This window comes from Balaenoptera acutorostrata, chromosome 3, assembly GCF_949987535.1.
Source record: "Balaenoptera acutorostrata chromosome 3, mBalAcu1.1, whole genome shotgun sequence".
Taxonomy (NCBI): domain Eukaryota; kingdom Metazoa; phylum Chordata; class Mammalia; order Artiodactyla; family Balaenopteridae; genus Balaenoptera; species Balaenoptera acutorostrata.
This window is the reverse complement of record NC_080066.1, coordinates 26677716-26700821: the sequence shown is the minus strand read 5'-3', so window position 1 is coordinate 26700821 and position 23106 is coordinate 26677716. Positions and strand designations below refer to the sequence as shown.

General features: G+C 38.0%; 1 long non-coding RNA gene across 2 annotated transcripts in view; it reads right to left on the bottom strand.

Moving 5' to 3' along the window:
• Positions 1-4449: 4449 nt before the first annotated feature.
• Positions 4450-23106, bottom strand: part of LOC130707656 (uncharacterized) — a 99953-nt gene continuing 81296 nt past the window's right edge. The window contains exons 3-5 of one of the 2 annotated variants that reach the window (XR_009007657.1): positions 15941-16047; positions 7871-7917; positions 4450-5742 (exon numbers count right to left, since the gene is read on the bottom strand). This is a non-coding gene — a long non-coding RNA (uncharacterized LOC130707656). Of the gene's footprint in view, positions 5743-7870; positions 7918-10203; positions 10273-15940; positions 16048-23106 lie in introns of those variants that run through there. The other variant, XR_009007658.1, reaches the window with a different exon arrangement.

The window sequence follows — 23106 nt, the reverse complement described above, 5'->3', positions numbered from 1 at the left end:
TGTCCAGCACAGGACAGGTCATAAAGAAATAGTTGGTGTGGGTTAGACTTGTTCAATGTCAGGCAGTGCTTAGGGGATAATTTCATTTTTAGTTATTTAGATCATGATGGTAATAAAAATTTCAGAAAGCTTTTTAAAATATTTGTTTTAGGGAAGGAAGGATGTAAGAACAGTCAAGGGGGAATTGAGATAACTTTGGACTGATTCATGAAAGAAAATGTCTGAGTATAAAGCAATGTTTGTTTTATATCCACTTAAACAACGGTAAAGTGAAATGACATTTTAATATGAGCAGTCAAACTTTATTAGAAGAGTTGGTGAATAATTACAGTTCAACAGCCAAACATTTATCTGTCTGTACCTTATGGGAATAAATAAAATATTTTTAAAGCCAACAACAAACACAAATAATAAATTCCAATGGAAACTGCTTTTCTCTGATAACCACAAAAACACAGAAATAATAACATAAGTAATGGAAAACTTTACAAGTCCCCAAAAGATAAAGGGCAGACTGGTTCAACCAAGGCTTGCTTGGATATGTGTAGGAATAAATCTGACCTATCTACTCTAATGGACCATTAAACTTTTATCAGATCATCATCAGAATGCATGAGGATTAAAAATCATTTTAGCTGAATAATGTGTCCTAAAATGTATATCGTCTGTGTTAAGGTAGTAATCATCATTTGGCTGATGTACTTCAAAGGACTGGTGGGCATTAGCTCATTTGGAACTTAAGCACTAATACTTTGACAGCACAAGGAGAATGTTTTTATCGCTTTGATAATGCAGTACGAGAATATAAATGTGGGTCATCTCAGCTTCTGTGTAAGGTATTAGAATTGCGCCATTCACCATTTAATATATTTGTTGAGTCGTTGTCCAAACTCGCCAGATGAGTCTGAAGCAATGTTTCTGAGTGTTTTTTCTTGAATGTTCTTTACTGTTATATTCTTAGATCCTTCATTAATCAGCCCTTTAATTCACACTGAAGCGTGAAGGGTACTTACATCATGGTGTCACGACTTCCTGGGGCATAGCTGAGGTAGAGGAATGCATTTTCAGTCTCACCTAGAGGAAGTGGTAAAGATGAAGCACACTGGGGCTTTCTAGTGTCCCCACCCTCTCCTCCACCCTTTCCTGATTATCCTACTTATAATAAGAGTCTAGATATACACTCACCTATAGAGTAAGCTTCCTATGCAGCGCCCTTTTTTTTTCTTTAACATCTTTATTGGAGTATAACTGCTTTACAATGGTGTGTTAGTTTCTGCTTTATAACAAAGTAAATCAGCTATACATATACATATACCCCCATATCTCCTCCCTCTTGCGTCTCCCTCCCACCCTCCCTAACCCACCCCTCTAGGTGGTCACAAAGCACCGAGCTGATCTCCCTGTGCTATGCAGCTGCTTCCAACTAACTATCTATTTTACATTTGGTAGTGTATATATGTCAATGCTACTCTCTTACTTCATCCCAGCTTCCCTTCCCCCTCCCCATGTCCTCAAATCCATTCTCTATGTCTGCGTCTTTATTCCTGTCCTGCCCCTAGGTTCTTCAGAACCATTTTTTTTAGATTTCATATATATGTGTTACCATACGGTATTTGTTTTTCTCTTTCTGACTTACTTCACTCTGTATGACAGTCTCTAGGTCCATCTACCTCACTACAAATAACTCAATTTTGTTTCTTTTTATGGCTGAGTAATATTCCATTGTATATATGTGCCACATCTTCTTTATCCATGCAGCTCCCTTTTTTGAAAATAAGAAGCCATGGATATTCTTTTTGAAAGCCTTAATCTCTTATTTATCCCATGTGGATTTGGCCTTAGCAGGGAAACCACTTATGTATTCTTATGTTTTTGTTTATTATTATTGCACTTCAGTCTTGTAATCTTTCTCCCTTTTGGAAACTGAAGAGAGACTTTGTATGATGCTTTTCAAGAGAGGAGAAAACACCAATGCATATAAGATATGGGGGGGGTGTTAATATCTTTAAGAATAACTGTTAAGAACACAATACCCTTCATTTATCTCAGGTTTTCAATGAGAAAATAATTCTTTGGTTCATAAAGAAAGATTACCACTATGGAGCTTAGGGATAAACTGTGTTTAGGATGGGGCTCTTCTCATATGAAATTATTTTATTTGACAGTCTTCCAGAAGCCCCCAATTTTCCATCCCTAAAAATGGACCACTTGGGGCTCAGCACACTACTGTAGGAGGTCCGTCCTAATGATCCTACCCACGGAGGTTCAACACAATCATCTTTGACCCTGACCCTACGTGAAAGAGTTATTGGATTGCTTTGTGCCCTTAACACATGGCTGAAAGAAGGGTTCTGGGGGCCTTTGAAAAAGTGTATGTCAATAATGTGCAAGGAAAAAAAAGAAAAATTCCAAAGTTACAGTGAGGCAACATGAGAGAAGTAAGCTCTTGGTTGAGGGGTTCTCAAAAAGGGGAATTCAGGCAGACTTAATGTCGGCTGTGTCTCTGAACGTGTTCTGCCTGCATCATTACAGGAAAGGAAAATTAGGACAGAGTGCCACCCACATTCAGACAATCGCTTGCGATTTATAATAGCGATAATAGCGATTGCATCTCATCCATCTTTAAGCATCGGCACTTGTCATAGAGCGTGACTCATGTCAGAGACACGATAAATATTTTTGGAGTGAATGAATGAATGAATAGAATAATATAATTTTAATTTTAGGATTTCCTGGCATTCCATAAAGACATTTTATATTCTTTTAATGTAAGCACTAACATCTCTAGATGGGCTAGATTTTTTTACAGTTCCATAAAAAATGTAGGAAAACAAAAGACCGGGAATTGGGAGTCAGAGCCAGCTGTGACTATTTAGAGGGTGCTGAGGAATATTTCACAGAAATCCTTATCAAGTGACTTTTTTCATTGGAAGAATAACCTCTGATGGTTAAGCCAACTAAAGGGAAGGACTAAAAATGACACCGCATGTAGAGAGACTTAGAAATTCTAGGGAAAGTCAGTCTTGAAGAGCAGGGCAAATATTAAAAAATGGGTTTTGATATCCATAGTAGATCGATCCAATTTAAAAATCATCTTCATGAATTTAACAACATCAATAACAGAACATTCTGTTGTAGAATATGATTTAATGTTCTTTCAGATTCATGGTTGAATTTAATGTAGCATCACTGAGAGAACAACACACACCCAGAACAAACCAGCTGAAGTTCTCAAAAGGCTCGATTTGCTGTACTTATCACAGATTTCAATTAAGCATCTCACCATGAGAAAGGCAAATGCCAAAAGCATCGTTTGCTTAGTTTTCCGATCTTGAGCATTTTTTTAAATACTTTGGGAAAATACACACCACACCATGGATGTGTTTTAAGATTTCCACTTGCCTGCAGTTCATTCATTCAACAAATATTTTTGAGAGCCCAGGATGTGGCAGACAATGTGCAGAAAGATCATTGGAAACACAGAATGTCTGAACTCAAAGGCTTCATGAAAGTGAGAGGTAGGGGCGGTGAAGGAGGAATAAAGATATAAACATTGGATATAAAATGTATGGTCAGGTTTCAACCAGTGCAATGGAAGAAAATGAAGTGGGGAGAGATGAGAGCAATTGAGGGCAGAGGAGCCATTTTCTGTTTTCTAGAGGGAGGTAGTGTTCTCTACGGAGGTCAAGTTTCTGCCAACCCCGAAAGAAGCAAGGGTGTCAGCACTGAACACGTCCAGGGGGAGAGGATTCGAGGCAGAGACCACCGCCAGGCAGAGGCTCTGAGACTGGGCTGGTTCTGAAGGGTTGAAGAAGAGCAGAGAGTCCAGGGTGGAGTAGAGAGGGTGCAGAGGAAGTGGGGAGCGGAGGATGCTGAGACAGGGGTGTAGAGAGGGTCCATTCCCAGGGACCCCTGAGCCGCACTGAGGCTGCCCAGTAACATCCTACATTGTCTCCTCGCTCTTAGGGACTCTAATCAGCGTTGCCGGGCAGCTTTGCGTTCACTGAAGGTTGGAAAATTCATTTTCCTGCTAAAGGAAAACGTTCTCTACTCACAACACTTCTGTCACCAACTGTGTGGGGTTTCCACGTCAAGCAGTCCTCCGATTGTCTGCAGACACCAACGGGGTGTCCTGCAATTGAATTCAATTCTGATACCAACTACCCAGAGTCAGTGCAGACCCCACAGGTTAGGGCTCAGTCCCACAAAGTTGCCCCTACTTCAGATGCCAGTCTCAAGTAGTGGGTCCCCAAGGTACCCACAATTTTGAGTTGGCTACAAATTGGGGATCCCCCTAACCCCTTCCTCAGAGTCAATAATTTGGTTATAAATGCTCACAAAACCCATGGAAACAATTTACTTACATGTAGTGGTTTATTATATATATATTTTTCAGATTATTTTCCATTTTAGGTTATTACAAGATATTAAATATAGTTCCCTGTGCTATACAATAAATCCCTGTTGCTTATCTATTTTATGTCAGTCATTAATTTTGCATAAATTCACAGGGCCAAAACTTATGATATAGTTTCTAGAGTATGTAGTTTCTGTAGTACATAGCTTCCATAGTATATAACTGCTAGCTATTCAGAAATAGCAAAATATTTCCTGCTTAAAGAAAATTGTTACAGAAAAAAGATCTGGGCTTACGAGTAAGTAGTGCAGAAGACATATGTCACTCAGAGTAATGTGCTTTCAAACAGCATGATATTTGTCATTAAACATATTTAGACAACTTTGAAATTAGATTTCTTCCTCAAAATGTCCAAACCACATATTAAACAGGAAACAAATGGAGAGGTGAGAGACCTCACATGCTCTTAAGAAGGACTTCAGTTGCTGTCATTCTGACTGTGACTTCTTTCCTTTAGTTCTCTAATTTTGCAGGTGACCCTGCCCTACCTGGCCACTGAGGCAAGAATGCTGATTCACTGTCAGATGGGCAGATGCCCTGTGGAATGATGGGAAATACAGAGTCAGGAAGACATCACAACTTTGCTGTCTGTTGCTGGGTCCTCCAAAGAGAACAAGCAGCTTTGGATAGATATCATATTTATACATTTTGCCATGTGCATATATAAAATATACATGTATGCATATGTAAATGTACTTACATATGTGCTCATGCGTTTGTACACACACATGTTTATATTATTGGGTATGAAAACTGTATAGGTTTGTGACAACAAAATCGGATGATGCCATTGGGCTGTCAGCGTGTTCATTTGACATCTGGAAGATCCTTTCAGAGCTAGAAGTTTCTGTGTCTCTGTGTGCACACAGATAAGATACTGACACATGTCTTGGAATGTTATTTGTCTCTTCATTGGGGGTCTGGGCTTGAAAGGATTGAGGATTGTTCTGGAAAATTGTTCAGTTATTTGAAATGCTCTTGGCTTACTTCTTCAGAGTTTGGGATAATGACCGTGTCTTCCTCTGCACTCCAGTGGATTCGGTGACAAAGGGCTGGTTCGGCAGAGACCAAAGGCCGACTGCATGATGTGTTATGAGCCTCTGTCAGTCCACATAGCCAAAGGGTTAGCGCTGAAGGGTAGCAGTAATATGGGAAATTGGAAATTCTGTGCATGGATCTTCCAGACCTACTAGCGGATCCATGCAGATAATACAAATCTATCTTTGCACAAATGGCAGGGCAGGAGGGGTTCGGAGTTGGTGATCAGGAACTTGATTGAGCTCATTCTTCCTTTGAGAGATGTTTCTGTAGGTATGTGCATATTGCTGGAAAGTAATTTAGACAAGGAAAATAATCTATTTGCTAGCAAGGGCAATTAATTTTAAGTTATGGGTGCAAATTTTAATAATTGCTTTATCTATGATGGCATTAAAGAGGTGAATCACCATATAGATTAATCTATCTATCTCTATATATACACATACATAATACATACCTTTACATGCACACATACATACATATAAATATATAGATTAACCTATATAAGCTTATGTCAGGGTGAATATAAAAGGTAGAAAAAAGCATCGAGTAGAGGAATGTAAGTATAAGCCAAATGGATAATTAATACAATTAACTTTCTTTCCTTTTAAAATGCCCCATCTTTACTATTTTCAGATGTATTTGCAGGGTTTTAGAATGATCAACAGAAAGAACAGTATTCTTCTTGCTGGGGTCACTATTTACAAAGTCAAAGAACTCTCCAGGCACCTCAGTTTTCTCATCTATTAAATAAGATGGTTAGAATGGAGTATTTTTCAAAATTATTTTGCTTCTAAAATTTCATCAAATGTTTTTTGCCTGGCATCCTTTGCCTCTTTGACTCCCTTTGATTTGAGAAATCCTTCTCTGATCTAGGGCATCCAAGTTTACTGAACACAGGGTGGGTGTAGCTCAAACTCATGATAAGTTTTCCCTTCCATGGTCCAGAGGTGAAAACATGAGTTTAGAAAACCAATATATTTGAGGTTTATTATGGACACTGTACAGGAGAAAATTAGTCTCCATCTGAGACAGTGATTGCCAGGGTTTGGGTCGTGTGGAGCAGCTGGGGAACATTTTTGCTGGGATGTGGAGCAGAGTCTAAAGGAGAATAAAATGGGCAAAGAAGAAGCTGATCAGGGACCATCCTGCTGTCAAGATGTCCAGATTTCAGCCAACACATTGTCTTTGTTGTTCCAATGTTTGAGTAATGTCTCTGTGACTTGAATTTAAAAAACAATGGAAAAGAGCTTGATGCTTTTTTGTGGTTGTTACCATTACTACAGAAAGCTTGTGAAATGTATAATGCTTTTACAAGGAAAATTATAAGCTTGTTGATTTCAGTATTTACACTGTGGAATTTATTTTTGAAACGAACACATTTTATGGTATGCATGATGCCAAGAAGTCAAGAGAGGGAAAGTCATAAAAGAAATAAATGAGAGGAGTTGAGGAATCAATATTTATTTGATACATTTACTAAAATAGTGACTATTCATTATCTCTAAATATTCTACAACTTACAAGAAAATGTACTTTTTTTATATTAGAGTAGCCTAAACAGATCAAACAATGTATCATCTTTTGTATTCTTCTAACTACCAAGAAAAAGTAAGAAAAAAGTTTCTCTGTTTAGGGGAAAATTGGAATTGTTACAGCATCATCACTTTTTAAAGTTAGAGTTGAAGATATGAAATATAGCGGAAAACATTATGATATTCAAAACTCAGGCTGAACATATCACCACATGCTAACCAATTCATTGGATTTTTTGCCATCACTAGAGGTTAATTGGAATTCAGATAAATCACTAGCAGGGGCTTTCCTGGAATTTAAGTTTGAGATGCAAAGGAAAGAAAAATGAAGCAAGAGGTCATTTCAGTCTTTTAGAGAATTAAAATATGTTATTCCATATTTTTCCTTATCTCGGAAGCAAACCAAATTGATACTTTACACATACTTCCTCCTTTCCCAATAATTCTTCCTACTCTGAGGACATGTCTGAAAGCTGTCATAATATTGATATTACTGGGATATGGATGAGTGATCAGATTACACATAGAATAAACATCAAAAATCAATTCTTTTCTGAACCAGTCCATTGTCTGTTCTTTTTATTTCAGCTTGGTCAACCATGTTGGATTTATCCTGTAGTGGAAAAGAATTAATGCTCCTTTTTTATCTTGGACTAAGTCTATTTTCTAGAGGGCTTAACCCACATCAGGTTGGTTAGCCCTGAAATAAATGATTCCAATGGGTAAAATTAATAGGCACCATAGGAAAAAGAAAAAGAAGTACTGTAATTTCTGGGAAATTACACTGTTATTAGTGTTAGAAGTACTGTGGTGGGTGATTGAGACACACATACATACACACACATGTTTATTGGATCCTTACACTTTATTGGATCCTTACCTCTATTTGTAAATTTCATAATCTTGCATAAAAAAATCCTGAGGAATCTACAAAAAAAATTACAACTAATAAATAATTTCAGTAAGGTGAAAGCATAGGATCAATATATAAAAATTAATTGAACTTCTATACACTAGCAATTAACAATTCTAAAATTTAATAAAATTACCCTATTTACAATAGTACTCAAAAGGATAAAATAATTAGAATAAATTTAATAAAATAATTATGACATATGCACTGAGAACTACACATTATTTATTTTTTTAAATGAAAACTTATTTATTTATTTATTTATTTATTTATTTATTTATTTTTGGCTGTGTTGGGTCTTCGTCTCTGTGCGAGGGCTTTCTCTAGTTGGGGCGAGCGGGGGCCACTCGTCATCGCGGTGCGCGAGCCTCTCAATGTTGCGGCGTCTCCTGTTGCGGAGCACAAGCTCCAGACGCGCAGGCTCAGCAGTTGTGGCTCACGGGCCCAGTTGCTCCGCAGCATTTGGGATCCTCCCAGACCAGGGCTCGAACCCGTGTCCCCTGCATTGGCAGGCAGATTCTCAACCACTGCGCCACCAGGGAAGCCCTACACATATTTTTTAATGAAGGAAAACATTAAATGGAAGCACATCCCATGGGTAGGTAGACTTAATACTGTTAAGAAGGCAAAAATCTCCAAATTGGTCTAGTGATTCAGTGCAAGCCCTATGGAAATCCCAGCTGGCTTCTATACACAAATTAAAAAGTTGATCCTAAATTTCACATAAGAATGCAAAGGATGCAGAATAACCAAAACTATCTTTAAAAAGAAAAAATTCGGAAGACTCACACTTTCCAATTTCAAAATTTTCTGCAAGACTACAGTACCAAAGACAGTGTGATACTGTCATGGCTGGACATATAGTTCAATGTAATAGAACTGAGAATCTAGAAATACGCTTTTGCATTTATTGTAAATTGAATTTCTGCAAGGGTGACGAAGCACGTCAATAGGCAAAGAACAGTCTTTTCAACAAATTGTGTGGGAAAAAAAAATCCCTCAACTAGCGTATGGATAAATGAACTATGTTTCCATAAAATGGAATACTACTCAGCAACAAGAAAGAGTGAACTACTGAGACTTTGATCAGCCTGCATGGATCTGAAATTCATTATGTTAAAACAAAGAAGCAAGACCCAAAAGGCTACGTATGATTCTATTTATGTCTCACTCTAGGAAACACAATTATAGGGACAAGTGGGCAGAGGGTCTGACTAAAAATGTCACTACTAGGAAGTTTTTCTGGGGGATGAGGAACTCTTTTATAACTTGATTATGATGATGATTACACGACTCTATACATTTGCCAAAAACTATAAAACTGTACACAAAAGAAGAGTGGATTTTACTGTCTATAAATTTTAAATTACATTAAAATGATGTAAAATACTAAAAATCCACAAATCTATCCTTTACCTAAAGTAATTCAAAAGAAATGTCTGACTTTCAGTGCGATATAATTTAAAATTTTCTTTTCAAATATCATTTGCCACAATTTCTTTTATGTGATTTCTTGGGGGAAAGGATTCATTCATTTTGAAAGTTTCTTTAAAGAGAATATTTTTTTAAAAAACTAATTCAAATCAGTTCATGGCTGGGAAAATCTGACCAATGTGTGTATTTCATATATTGTATAATATTTTAATTTTACATATTCAGGTTTCCATTTTGGAGAATCTGAATCAGTAGAAGTTCAGAATGATAGCCCATTTAATTGAAACTTTGAATAAGTAACTAGTCATGGATTTTGAAGCACCTCCAAGGGAGGTCACTTGAATTGCCCACTCTCAATGATCTCCAGAATCCACTCCAACTTCTCCTAATGGGCTTCATATTAATATTTCAGTTCCATAACAGCTTAAAATGAAAATTATTGCTTTGTTGCTCAAATGCCTACGAAGTGCTTCCTGCCTTTAAATTGAGACCAAGCCCACCAAATAGTTTATACCCGAGAGCTTGTGAGGTGTGGGAAGGATGGAAGGAGACAGGCTTTTATTCAGTAGTATGGACACAGCCCAGCTCTCAGATAAGCAGATTCTTCTCCATCTTACATACCTGAGTATGTTTGAGGAGTAACAGATGGATATTTTGTGGGTAAATCCCAAGCAGAGTTAAGGATAATGGTATTTGTCTGCTTCCTTGAATTTTTCTCTATTTATCTTTCTCATGAATTGCTTCAGTAACTTTCCTAATTTATATTTGCCAATGGGTGTTGTTTGCTTGAATTTTAGGAGTATTTAGCCAACTGTTACTAACTCCCAAAGGCCATGGTTTATGAAGCACAACTTACCATAAGCTTACTTCCAGGTTCGCCTTGATTTCAAATTTTAATATTATCATCATCATCATCATCATTATTACAGGTATCTCTAGTAAAATCAGAAGATTTTAGGATTTTAGAATTTTAGGATTATTTATTAAAAAAAAAGAAAAAGAGAAAGCCATTGCTGAGTGTTTTTACAGGAGCTCATCCAAACAGTTCCTGTTATTTCCTTATCCCTGCTGAATCATATCCTGTGATTCAAGTTCAGACATAATAGTTTTGCACAGTTCCATTCCATCTAGAACGACCATAAACTGTTGGTACAAAAGTGCCATAAACAGTCTGAAATGATACAGCTATTTGCATGTGTCGTAAGTGGAGGAATACATGTAAATGCTACCAAGCAGCCTGTAAATAGATTAAGGGTGTTTATTTTCAAGAGGAGGTTAATGTCTCAAAATCCAATTGGTAAGCATAGGGCAGTTGACTGGGAGGAAGCTGGGTTTATGCACAAGTACACACATTGCTTCATAAACGAGCTGTGAGGTTGAGTTGGCATGGTCTTCTGATGATAACCTACCCTCCTTCTCAAAGCTCACCTGTGAGCTGTGATCCGTCTGTATTGACCAAACTATTTCCTGTGAGTGTCGCTGGAACCACAGAGTGAAGATGATTAACGAAAGGAATGTTGTTTATATCGTAACCAATGATTGAAAAATCAGCCTACAGCCCTCACGTGTAAAAATGAAATGTTTAAAAACTTTTGAGACTGCTGGGGTGAGTGCCAACTGGATATTTGATGATACGAGGAATTATTATAAAATTTTAGGTGGGAGAAAGGTGTTGAGGTTATATTTTGTAAAACTTCTTATCTTTAGAGGAAAGCATTGACTGCAGTTGCCTTGGCGTCAGGAATTGCTTCAGAGTATCTGGGGAAGAGAGAGTAGGGGTTTATATGAAGCAAAACTGGCCGTGACTTGCTATCTCTGAAGTTGAGTGATAGATCCAGGAGGGTCCATGACATGAGGTGTATCCTTGTACTATCCTTGTATTATCTTTGAAATGTTCCCCAATAACAAGTTAAATAAATCAATACTTTTTAGGAAGGAATTCTAGAACGTGTTTCACAAATCTTTTGTTTTGAAAACTTATATAAGGATCAGCAACACAGACTCAACGTGGGATCCGGACAGCCAAGTTCACATTGTTTGTTTTTAGAGATCTTTATTTTCTTTCCTTTGTTTTGGGGTAAGAGGGATACCTAATTAAGACTATCTAATTATTTAATAATTTTAAAGTTTTTTGCCTCAAAATATTTGCCAGTTCTCTTTTCATTTCACCTTTTCTCTTCCTCTTTTCTGTTATCTGCTCTTTTTTATTTCCTTTCTCCTTATCCTCTTCTACTCTGATATTTTATCCAATATTTTTAGCTCTTTTCAGTGGCAGACTCAGCCCAGGGACCTAATATGTCACCATTGGATGCAGACATTTTCCTCAGCTGCTCTGTCCGTAAAGATCTCTTGTCAAATAACATTTCCAAGGCAGACGTGAGTATTGGAGAGGTTATGCCAGTGGCACATAAAGTAGAAAACTGTAGGTTTTCAGGAAGGGAAACATTAACATTTTCCTTATCCCTATTTAGAATCTCATTAAAAATCCAAATAATAGATTAAGGACAATACTTTGATAACCCATTTCCAAGGAGCTCAGAGATTTAAAATAAGTAAAATGCTTATCTTTCCAGTCTCCTCTACTAAAGGGGTCGTTCTAAGTTTCTTAGTTGTCTTTTACTGTGCCATCGAGAACAGAGCTTTCAGGTGGGTTGAAAATAATGGGGGGGGGGGGTCACTGGCAGCAAGGCTGGTCCAGCCTCGTGTCCCGGGAAGAATGAATTTAGAGTGAATGAAGTTTGAGTCACCACCTGCCTGCCATTTACTGATGTGCAATCTTGGATCAATAGTTCAACATCTCTGAAGACTATTTCCAAAAGGAAATTGGGAACAGGTAATATCTTATTTATAAATTGTCTGGAGGATTAAATTAATCGAGAAACTGTAAAGAAAGTATAAATCTAGTGTTCTCCCTGAAATACTGTAGGAACCCGTTAATGTTCATTTCCCTCCATCTTTGTACCATTCCTAATTACATCCAGCACAGAACAGGATAATAAAAGAGTGAAATCAGATTGAATGTTTTATCTCCTGGATTCCGGAAGACAAGCTGGATATCTAGCCACCTTCTTGTTTCCTTCTTCTTCCCTAAATGAAATTCTGGAGAATTTCGCTCCCTACTTATAACGAAGATAAAGGGGAATTCCAGCATCCTGAAACAAGGGGTTTCCCGAATAGTCAGCCCGTGGAAAGAATGAAATCAGGGTGAATAGAAGAAAGAGCATTGACTCAGAGTAACGGGTAGGTATGGTGATTCACTTACCATGTCTGAGACACAGTCAACTCATGTATGAAATGGGTATAATCATGTCATTTCTGAGCACCTCTAAGTGCTGCTGGGACAATCAAATTGCTTATTAAATGAACTCAGTTGGAAAAATCATAAAGCACTTTATAAGCGTAGAGTGTATAAGTTAAACTATTGGCCACAACACTAAAATATACTTAGACCTGTAAAGACAATAATACAAATAAATAAATGCATGCATACATATGTAAACAAACAAACAAAACCTCAAACACTAGCTGACGTGACCCCAGGGGTGGAGGAGGAACAGCAAGTGTGATTTATCTATTGCTTTGGGAAAGGAGTGTTTATTGCCTTTTGCAGAGTTAGTTACTGATAAAAGTTCACCTTGTTCCTTGAGTTGCAGCCTTTGCCCCACAGATTCAGGGAAAAGCCCTGAAAGCAATTCCCAAGTGGAGTCTGGACTACAAGTGAGACAATTGATTTAAAAAAATTCTTTTCTGGCCAGAAGCCATTGTTTATTACTATTTGAATAATGATGTAATGCCTGTAACTTGAGAAAGTTATGTCTTTGGAACTTAGAATTTGGTCTATAATAATAGAATGAGTGGGTATTTATTATAGTAAGAGCCACTATGGAATAGATTCTTCCTCAGTAAAATACCGCCATACGGTTAAGAGAGGAATCTCTTTTTCATTGATGGATGAATATCAACGAATAGGAATCACTCCAGAAGTGGCCATATGCAAAACGTTGAGCATATTTTAAAAGTTAAAATAGCCTTGATTTTTATTATGTTGATCTCATGATCTCATCATCCTCTGCGAGCCCATTAACAAAGTGTCTTGAATGGAACTTTTAAAAGCCTCACCGAACACCAGCCATCCACGCCCTGACCCTGCAGACTAAGCCTCTCTGCCTAGTCCTGACCAGAAGGGCTAGGAGGACTGGGAGGATTCTAAGAGTTCACCGCGTCAGGTCTGGACTTCCTCATCCCACTGTGGACTCCATCCCCCAGAGGCTTGCAGAAGAATACTCAAGGGCACGGCTTCCCTGGTACCTGGTGTGCTTCCCGGGCCAGGAACCCAGGAAATGCACCTCCTGACTCATCTGATTCTCACCTCATTTCCAGCTCTGCTTTCACTTCACACTAGGGCAGAATCCTGACCAGAACATCAGCCTGGCTAGAAACATTTTGGTACCTGAGTGAAAAAACCATACCTGGGATTGTAAGGGAATTATATATCATTTCCCACTTTGTGCCCATAGCCAAGACAGGTGAAACAAAAGCAGAGCCACTGTGCCCCAGAGATTAAGGGGCTCGTTAATGGAAAGCAATGCTGATAATTCACCTGGACTGCAGTCAGGAGGGGAAGCACCTGGTGAAAATGTGTGGTCCCAGGAGCAGGTGCAAGGGGTTATTGGGACATTAGCATGCCAGTAGGAGAGTGACACGCAGTTCATGTGAAAGACTAGAGGTGGGACTCAGCGGGAATCTAGCATCAGGACCAAACAGCCAAATTGAGTCTTGTAGAGGCAACCCCAGAGCACTGAGGAAGTCTGGCCAGAAAATGATGCAATAAAAGTGATGTTGGAAGAATGGATGTATGAAAAAGTGGAAGGGTGATTAAAAGCAGGACCACGTGATCGTTTTCAATAAAAATCCTTGGTTGGGCAGTTGTGTGCTGAAATAATCAAGGGCACAGCTGAGAGCATATATGACAACAGAGGATACACTGATTATGGTGAGGAAAGATCCTGGTTTTGAGGAGATGATGACTTTTATTTCTGAGGGTGTCACAGTTTCTCCACAGGAGGTGGTGGGCCAAGTTCAGACCTGCTGTAGGACCTCAGATCCTGTGAGCAGCAGAAGGTTGAAGGTTGCAGTGGTGGCTCTGGGTAGAGCTTGAATTCTGCAAAGTCCCACCACCAGCCCAGGAGAGGGGACAATGGAGGTCGCCCCCTCCCACTCTCCTACTAACTGACCCGGAGGAAACAGGAAGCAAATGGAAACGCATTCCCTCAACCTGTCTCTTAGAATCCACCTTGTGTAGAACTTGCTCTGCATATATGTTGGTAATAAACAAAGCTAGTCTCCAAAGTTTGAATGCAAACCTGATTGTTGGTCTGTTCTTGTGTACTGCCATTTGAAAATTGGGAATATCCAAAATTGAAATATACACAGGAAATAGGAGGTTATAAAAATAGAGTGAGAAATCAGACCTAGCAAGTCTGAATTTATCTACATAGAGGTGAACATTGAAATTCTATGAATGCTAAAAAGTGGAAAAGAGAAATGATACGACCAAAAGTCATATGATAAATTAAAGGTCCGAGTTAAACTTTTAACACCAAAAGTTGTGGTACATAGAACCGAACAGGAGGCAAACCCCCAAATTTCAATCTTAGCCTCCAATTTGCTTTTACCATTTCCCTGGATTATTTGTACTCCTTACACATATGTCTTTAATATTACACTGTCTCTGGGTGTGGTATTTTATTTGTGGAATGGAAGATAAGAGCAATTTTGAATGAAGTGTCAAAAAACATAAAATTCACATTGATAGTAGTAAACCAAATTACCACCTAGTAGATAGATAAGGAAAACAACAACGATTTAAATATGATATACTGAAATAAAAAAACCACATCGTTTTGTAAGCCTATCAGCATAGTATCTAATAATAGGATCAAGCAAATATTATTTTCCTTGACATAGCTGAATAATTTGGAAACAAGAGACATGGGTCAAAATTGACCAGAATATTTAACTCAGTAAGCTTGATCTGAGAGATAGAAATAAAAACCTGTCAAATTGCAAACACATCCTTTCTCTTCTCACTAACATGATGATCAGAACCTTGGAAAAATGTGCCTGAAATCATGATTTCCCAGCATTTGGTTATGAAACTTTTCAGTCAAGTACCTTTTCATCAGTACTGCTGAGCAGTAGTCAATATCATCTTTAATTTCAAGGCAAAGTAACCTGGGCACAGAATGACTTTCTGAAAGACGTAGACGAAGTTGGTGTGATAACCCTTCAAAACTAATTCAGTGGACCAAGTGAAGGCCACTTGAGGGCAAAATGGAAGATGAAAAAAGTTTAAAAGGTAGTTTGGAGGCTGTTAGTGTCTGGTCAGCCTTTTTCCATAAAAACCTATTCTTAATGGGACTGTAGAAGCCCGACTGATAGCACTTTCTGGTTTCTTTACTTTTCCTCCATGCCCAACCTGATGGAGAAATTCAACAAAACAAAACAGGAAGGCCCATGAGAGACCAAACTTATTACCCTTAATTGGGCTGACAGTGGGGTGAGTGGCTTATCTTGGGGGTGAGAGGACTCCCTGGTACTGACCTCAGAATCAGGCAGAGAGGCCCTCGCATCCGACCTCCCAGCCTCCAAGGCAGGGTCTCTCCAGTGGGGCGGTGCTCCTATAAACCGATATAGGCACTGTACATGGCCTGTAAAAGATGTACAATGACATTTATTAAATTAATTGATGAACTGAATTAGAATAACTTTTCTCTGCATTGTTCAATACAAAGAAAAAAACTAAATTATTTGTTTCAGAATCATCTAATACCCAATAAAACATTTTTAGCCTTTTTTGGGGCATAATTTTATATTGTTCCACTTATCTAGGAACTAGTCTGTGTAATGAAAACAATCATTATTGAATAGCACGGGAAAAATACTTGGGTACATACATCTGTCCTGGAAAGAATGCCTTTCCAGATTCATTATTCATATTGTAGCCTAAAATTCCTACAAATGCAAGACTTGTTCAGAAAAAAGCAACCCCACTTAAAGAAGACGAAAATAGTTTTCTTGGAACTGTCTCACCTGCCCAGGAAAATGGAACTTCTCTGTTTGCACTAACCTTCATAAATATCATTAAATCAAGTCTTTAAAGGAGAGAATAGATTTTTAGAAAGAAGACGTCTTCAAGGTAATCCTTGAAGATTACAGTGAAGTCCATCCAAGGTCAGAAGTGATACGCAAATGGTTCTAAAGTGTGAGGAGGGACTTCCCTGGTGGCACAGTGGTTAAGAATCCGCCTGCCAATGCAGGGAACACAGGTTCGAGCCCTGGTCTGGGAAGATCCCACATGCCGCGGAGCAACTAAGCCCCTGCGCCACAACTACTAGGCCTGAGCTCTAGAACCCACGAGCCACAACTACTGAAGCCCGTGCGCCTAGAGCCCGTGCTCCACAACAAGAGAAGCCACCGCAACGAGAAGCCCACGCACCGCAACTAGAGAAAGTCCGCACACAGCAATGAAGACCCAACACAGCCAAATAAATAAATAAATATTTTTAAAAATTTTAAAAGAGTAAAGTGTGAGGGAAGGCCTTGGTTTTCTTTTCTGATTTCCACAGCCCTGTTTTGTGACTCGAAGAGTCTAGCTGATTCTATGTTACATGAGGAAGTTGAAAGGAGATAAAATACAAGGTCTTTCCTGGAAATAACATGTATGTTATTTCCTAACTTTTGAAAACCTGCCTTTTTTGTTTTCTCCAGAATAAGGTGTAGTAATCCATAGCAGTAGACAGCAAAATAAAGAATGAAGAGGGGCCCTTTTGAAAGATTTCTGGTGTTTCTCGATTAAGAGGGTGGGACTTAGGCAACGTCATTTTACTGTAATAACAGAAATGCTGGCTCCTACACGTTTATCTTAAAATCTAAAGACACAGAACCACGAGAAACACTATTTCCCATACAGACTGCAATGAAGCTCTAAAGATGTGGGCCCTTCAAATCACTGGTTGTATTTTCTCTATTCTTTTATTGGGACTCGTGTTTATCATTAGTGGTCATTCAAAGATACTTTTTGTCTTAAGCAATACATATTACCAATTTTATACCAGGTCCTACGATACATGCTGGTAACAGAACTATTAATAGGTAAGGGCTTTTACCCCCCAGTGTCTCCTAGTCTGGTTGGAGGTACGCGATACCTGAGCTGAATTGGGGAGGCGTTAAAAATCTACATTTTAGAGTCCATCTTCGACCTTTTATCACTTTACTGCTGTTGTAAAGACACCAGAGGCACTTGACAGTTTCTGTGAAATATTTCTACCAGGTAGTGTTAGATGAATGCTCACAGGCCCCAAGAGAGCTGCAGCCAGCTGAGTCCCTGCAAACAACGGTGACAGTTGCCTTAGCCCATGCACCTTCACCCCAAGGGCAATTACACCACTCAGGTGACATCTGCTTCCTTGGAAACTTGGAGTCTTCAAAACATAAGGGAAAACCAAGTATTTTTGTTTATAAGATTAATAGTTTTTTTTAACATGCTTTGTGAAAATTGAAGAGAAATAGAGGAAGACAGAATATAGAGCTATAGATCTAAACATATATATATATATATATATCTTCAAGGTCAGAAGTGTTTGTTCTCTCTGTGTATTTATCTATCTAGAATATATATATGTTCTAGATATATTTATATATATATATATGCATAAATTTTTCAGTATGTTCTAGCTTCCTGAGCACTCTTGTATGTGATACATGAGGTCTCAAGGAAAGAAAAATCAGAAAATGTCTTATTTTTACTAATATCCAGTGGAGTAAATCGAATGAATCTTTATGCAATTAGGAAACTGATTTTTTAATTCCTTCCAATATGTTTATTCTTGATCTTGGATTACTGTGGAGTTTGAAGAAAATCAATGACACTTTTATATCTATCTATCTGTGCTTGGAACCAATGAAAAGACAGACGCAGAAGTTTGGTAAATGGAAATCAAAACACACGCTAAGTGGGAAGGTGTGACTGAGGAGTGAGGCACAAAGGCTTCTGAACAGTAAACTCAGCAACTAGGCAGACTTACCCTCCCAGACACACGCATTTCTGAGAGCTCAGGGCTCCCCTCCCAGAGGCTGGATCTCATGCTAAGTGCACAAAAGCCAAGAGCCAACAAGAAACAGCCCAGAGACGGAGAGGAGAGGAAAGATGGCGCCTGCACATCCAGCTCCTTCTCTCCTGAACTTACCACTCAGGTGATCACTTTTCCCCCCCAACTGGGGAAATAACAGAACATGCTGAGGGGCCAGGAGTCTGCCCTGGGAAGAGTTCCTTCATGGAAACGTAAGCTGAGGAGAGGGTCAGCTTGGCCACTGCACCTGCTTAACAGCCCCTTGGGGGACCCTCACTCCTTAGAGGGGTTTTCTGACATTGTATTCCTGAAGTGATATCACGCTCCCAATACATATAATGATTGCTAATAGGCTCAGAATTATATGTTTATAAACAATGTAACAAAGGCTAATAGGCACTGGAATTCAGGTAAATATCACATTGATCAGAAAGCCAACATAAGGAAGGTTGACCCAGAAACAGGCACCCGTCATTTTCTTTTAAGTAAATAAGTATCAGCCTTAGCTATTACCTGAAATGTGACATGGGATGATGAGATTTCACTCAGGTTCCAGAGCCTTGGTTATATAGGGGACAAACTTCACGGACCACAGCTAATTCTACAAGACAGATTTCACAGAGTTTCACTGGGGAAGAAAAAATAAACAGCCTTTTTTTTTTTTTTTTTAAACAGCCTTTTAACAGCTCTTGCTGAAACAAAAACATGTTGAAGCAGAACTTACACCATACATCAAAATAAGCTCTGAGTATGTTAAAGAGTGGAATATCAAAAAGCTAAAAAGAGATAAGAGGAGAAATAATGATGCCTCCATATTTGGTGTAACAGAAACAAAGACTGACATGTTTCAAAACTAATTTTAAAATTAAAATTTTAAAATTAGTTTAAAAATTAGTTAAAAAAATTAAAATTTGTTTAAAAATTTGTTTAAAAAATTAAAATTTGAATTTTAAAATTAAAAAGTAAAATTTACAGCTAAAATACATTAAAAATTTATTCTGTAAATTTATAAACTAAAATAAATAACAAAATTAAAATAAAAGCATGCTGACAAACTAGGAAATACATTTGCATGGGTTATCACACATGCATTTTAACATTATCTTAATTTCAAAACAAAACTACCATGGCTCCAAAGGCCATATCTTTAAGGGATATAAACAAATAACTCTCACAGTGAAAATGCTATAGAATACAAACATATGAAACATCTTTGATTTTGTAAGAAATATACATTGCAAATTAAAACAATTTAAGGTATGATTTTATAGGAACAAATTAGTAAAAGTTATTTTCATTAAAAATATTTTTCTGTAAATTATTAGCATTTATAACTGTTTTTTACTTTTAAAATTATAAATAAACCTATGAGTCTGCACAAAAAGACTGATTGCCATACCCTTTGGCTTGGCAATTGCATAATGAGAAATGTAGCCTCCAAAGCAAGTGAAGTACAGTGATTAAGAGCAGGAATTCTGGAGCCAGGCTGCCTGGGTGCAAATGTTAGTTCTGTTATTTATGAACTATAAATAGTAAAGAAGTAAATGTTTGCTGGACAAGAACACATACAAATGCAACTGGACAGTATGAAAAAGATTTCATAAATCAGAACGTGACGTGCTCAAATATGACCTAGCCAATCAAAAGGGTGATTAAAAAAATTTGTCAAGAAAACTATAATAGTATAATTGTAAATAAAAATGGTGTGTAGGGAAAGACCACATGTATGTACACTGTGAACACTATAATTTAGAATATGCATACATTCCTAAGGTATTATTTTAACCAGGCTGCATTTTGAGCCACTTGTCCTTAGGACCTCTGGAAGAGTTTCTATGTACAGAATATAAGTTATAAAGATATATAGGTTGCAGACAAATCAGTCATTTGTTAACAACTATTGGATGCTTGCTTATTCTCATACTGCTGGTTACTAGGGAAACAGAGGGGATCCTTGACCTCTGAACTTTCATGGGCTGCCAGAATGGGCAAACAACACTGCTACACCATCATGGTCTTTAACAGGAGTCTTGGGCAGGGAGGTGGTGTGAATCAGAAAATACTGAGAGATGGGTTCCTGGGTGGGGATTAGTGCATGACAACACCTCACTGGAGATGATGACTTTGAGATGAACATGGATCCAAAAGGCAATCGCAAATAAAGACATTAAGGAAAAGCTGGAATATATGGAGAGAGACAGAGACAGAGAAAGAGACAGAGAAACAGAGAGACAGAGGTACAGAGGAAGAGAGGATAAACAGTTTTGCAAAAAGTGTTTAATTATATTTGGGTGATTTTATTGTTCGAAATTAACTCAAGTTTCGTATCAAATTTTGAATACAGTATGTAGTGTTCCTAGTAAATGCTGTGATCCACACGATACTGGGAGTGAAATGGTTAAACAGTAAAACCCTGGAGCTACTTCAAGCAGAGAGGACATTTCTTGTGATTAGGCAGGGAGGTTACTGACACTCATATTTATATTCAGTAGGAGACTTAGTTTCATCTTGAATTCATAGAATAGGAAACAAAACTGGCTACAGGCCTAGAACATTCCAAAAGACAGATGCTAGAGGGCTACAATGCAAATGGAGAGACACATTATCTGTGTTAATTCATGACCAACAACTGTGCATTTAAGAGGAAACACTGGAAAAGTAATACTTTTGAAAAATAATTAATGAAGAACTTGCATTTAAAATCTGAACTTCCCACACTTCACAAACGTAGAAACAGAATTTTTTTTTTAATTTTATGATCAGGGCCTCTGGACAAAGAAATACACACCAGGGATAGACAAGAATTGTACAGACAAGAATTAGAGAGTACATAGAGAGGATAAAGGGAACAAGAAGAGGAGAAATTAAGATCAAAACCATCAGAGACTCCTTAAGCCAGCATTTCTAGGAGTTGAAGTTCATCCACTCTCTGAGAATGTTAAAGGGTGTTCGGTTCAAAGAGCCAAGAAGTCAAGTAAATTGGGAAATTCTGCGTTAACTAAATAGGGTCACGTCTCTTTATGACTCTTCTTCTCAAAGCATTGATAGACTAATATACATGGAGCCTAAGGGAGCAAAGAATAAGAATTGAGAGTATTTCCCAGTTTATTTCAACACACACCCCATTTCTTTCACAGAACAACTTGTAAGATTAATACTTGTAAGATTAATACATACATTTGGGAGCATCTTCTCAAGATAAACTAAGAGTTTTTGCATATCTTCAGGGAGATGGAATTGAAAATTAATACTACAATTTTCTAATATTTAATTTGTTGTATGGTTCAGTTAACAAAGCATATAATAAAATTTTAAGGTATGTATTTAGACGAAGCAGTCCCTATTGGACCACTTCAGTCAATGCCCCATTGGCAAACTAGGGCAGACTTGACACTCCTTTGTCTAAGGAGGAAGCTAAGACTTACCCTGTGTTCAGGTGCTTTGGCAATGGGTAATATCACATTAGAGATGTTTCAATAACATGGAAACATATTCTATGACAGGTAGCCTATGTGTGAAGCATGAGACTGTGGCTCACAACTCCAAATCTTGGGTCCCTTTAACCAAACTACAAATATAGTACCTGCAAAATCTATTGGTATCAAGCATGTTGACCACATAAACCGATCCTACAACGTGACAACAATTTGCAGATAAGAGACCCAAATCGATATAAACCAAAAAGCATTACAATGGAATATTATTCAGCCATAAAAAAGACTGAAATAATGCCATTTGCAGCAACATGGATGGACCCAGAGATTAACATGCTGACTGAAGTAAATCAGACAGAGAAAAACAGATATTGTATGATATCACTTATATGTGGAATCTAAAAAAATGATACAAATGAACTTAATTACAAACGTAAATAGACTCACAGAAGTGGAGAACAAACTTCTGGTTACCAAAGGGAAAGTGGGGGGAAGGATAAATTAGGATGTGGAGATTAACATATACACACTACTATATATAAAATAGATAATGAACAAGAACCTATTGTATAGCACAGGGAACTATACTCAATACCTTGTACCTATAACAGAAAAGAATCTGAAAAAGATTATATATATATATATATATATATATATATATATATATATATCTGAATCACTGTGCTGTACACCTGAAACTAACATAACATTGTAAATCAACTCTACGTCAATAAAAAAATAATAAATTTTTAGAATTAAATAAATAAATAAAAAGCATAAATAAAATTAGGAAAGTATCTCAGGAATCAGTTTTTGGGGGGGCTTGATATGGCACTAAATCAGCAATCCAAGAAAACCAACCAACCAAACACAAACTAGCAAGTAAACCCTCCCCACGTGTCATCAGGCTTGGGGCATAAGCCATCAGCTAGGATATGTCACTGTGCTGCTAGCAGTCACGGGGCAAACAGAACATGAGCTCCTTCAGTAAACAAGACCGACTGGAAAACTAGGTCTAAAGCTGAGGCTCCAGGGCTTCCCTGGCAGCGCAGTGGTTGAGAATCTGCCTGCCAATGCAGGGGACGCGGGTTCAAGCCCTGGTCTGGGAAGATCCCACATGCCGCAGAGCAACTAGGCCCGTGAGCCACAACTACTGAGCCTGCGCGTCTGGAGCCTGTGCTCCGCAACAAGAGAGGCCACGACA